Genomic DNA, 2,474 nt, shown 5'->3' with positions numbered 1-2,474 from the left:
CAGTCAAAAGGGAGGGAGAGAAGGGAGGGAAGAAAAACCACTGAAAGATGCTGATCTCTGGGACCCCAGAGCGATGCAAGAGCACGAGTTGTAATGGATTTACAAGAACATGATGTTAACATATGGCTCCCTGGGCATTTATTGACATGTGTAGCATCACTGATGATAGTTAGAGATTGTGAAGTGGGGCGTGATGAGTGTGCTTTAATTCACACAAACAGAATGATTTAAGATCTGCATGGGGACTCTGTACAAGCTCTACCAGTGCACCATTTTTCCTATAATAATAAAGGGCTATTTTTTAGTACCTTTGGGAATACATTGCATTGCTTCTCATCAAACAGGCAGACTTGTTGTGTAGCACATGTGCCCATTTGCCTCTGATCTCTGCGTGTTTTTTACTGTTCTTGAACTAAGTAAAATAGCTGAAGTTCTTTTAAATGTGTGGAGCTGCTGTGTGGAAATAGGTCTTTATTCACTTATTATAGTCAAAGACTGCTGTTGCATGCATAAGATGTGGAAAATCAATCCCTTTTCTGTCTCTCCCAATGATAGCAAAAAGTAGAATTTATGCTGGCCTGACAGTCCAGATTACCAAGCATACCAAAATTTCCAGTTCTCCTCTTGCTGTAATGACTCTGTAGTGAGTAACTGGCACTGTAAAATAGCTTTTTTCAGGAAACAAATCTGACTTGAAGACACGAAGGGCATAGGGCTCTATTTCATGTGAAATGGAGCATTGTTTTCATACAGCCACCTCTGGAAGAGTGATCGTCTTGCGAACGCTACAGACAGAAGGCTGTGTTAGTGGGAACTTCACTAGCCCTGGGCTGGCACTCAGGTTTCTGTGCTTCACTGTTGTCCTGTCAGTGTTGGCTGTTAGGTGCTGTGTAAATCCTGAAGATAATCCAGCTAGTGGCTGCAGGTAACTAGGTAATAGCAGAGGACTTTATTTCACAGGCAGTTGAGAGGAACAGTTCTTGTCAGAACAGCAAGACTGCAGAAGTAGTATTGACTGAGTTTTCAGCTCTTCAGAAATATTCCAGATTGGTATCAAATTAGTTGCTTTAAGGGACAGTTGTTAATTAAGTCACTCCTTGTATTGCCTTTGCTGCGTCATTCTACACAGTCTCAATTCCCTAGTTGACCCAGAAGTTGAAATGTTTTTTAGCTGTTCTGTAAGATCCTTCAGCCCCTTTATCTACAGCAGTTACCTTTGACAAGACCTTGTTGCAATAAACCAGCACATTCTTTGCTGCCAAGGGTCTTGCAGCACTGGAAGTGGAACAGGCATCCCAGTTTTGTTAGAAGAGCTAGGAGATCTTAGTAAAAAGAGGATGTGAGGAGGGCAGGGCCAAGAAAAGTAGAAATGTACATATGCTTGCACAATGCTGAGAGAAGAGGGAACTCAGAGGAAACACGAGATAGAGCGCCAGTGCCTTCGTGCAGAAGGCGTTGGCGCCACTGCAGCGTATTGACATGGATTGTACTAAACCTTGCTGGAAGTACGATGGTTTTACTGTACCTCTTACTATAACAAATTTCATTTCCCTGTTTCATTTCCCTCCTTATTCCTGGCCTGATCCCCATCTTGCTTCCTCTTTTTATTCTCAGTGGCACAGGTTTATGATAGCATTGATTGCCACACTTGCTGTTGCTTCTCATATCGCTTCAATCCCCATCAGCATTTCATTTGGCCAAGACCCTGTCTTCCCTTTCTTCTTGGCTTTTGCAGCCAAGTGCGTGGGTAAGTATCCAGCTCTTGGGTTATTTTTAATTCCTTCTAGTCTTGTTTCCTGCCTTCTTCACCTGATGGACTTTGCTGTCCTCAAAATGGCTAACTGTATTTCCTCTCCAACATCATTGGCAGCCTCTTTAGTAAGTAATTGGGATTTTTTTCTTTTTCCTCTTAGGAACAAGAGGAAACTCTTTTTCCTCTTAGGAACAAGAAGTCCATTCTCTTCCCAGATAGGAAGCTTTTCTCCGTGTTTCTCCTGTTGTCTCCTCATACCGGACTCCTGCTTTGTTCAGGTGTCAATCTGTCTTGTCTGTCTCCATTCCTCCTTAGGTGTTCTGCTGTTTCAGCTCCTCTGTCAAGCTTGCAGGTCTTTCCCTTTTTCTTGCTAATTTCTCCAAATAGATGTGTTCACAAGCTGTTGCTGTTAGAACAGGTGATCTGTTTTGACTGTAACATGTAAGAGCCTTAAGGTGTCTTTCAGAAAAATGATTTATTCACTTTAGCCCTTTCAGAAATGGAAGGCAGTACACTGAGGTATCTCATATTAACGTATGTCTCTGTCTTTTCTAGCAGCATCCCCATGACTGATGCAACATCAATCACACGAATTGCACTGGAATTGAATCCAGCATCTGGAGGGCTCAAGATAAGGCAAAGAACACTGTATGCACTCTAGTAAGGAAGTGCTTTAAATGCCTATTTATAAGCTGTGTAAGCATTTACCTTTAAACATACC

Source organism: Anomalospiza imberbis, chromosome 1 (assembly GCF_031753505.1).
Source record: "Anomalospiza imberbis isolate Cuckoo-Finch-1a 21T00152 chromosome 1, ASM3175350v1, whole genome shotgun sequence".
Classification (NCBI taxonomy): Eukaryota; Metazoa; Chordata; class Aves; order Passeriformes; family Viduidae; genus Anomalospiza; species Anomalospiza imberbis.
This window is presented reverse-complemented; position numbering follows the sequence as displayed.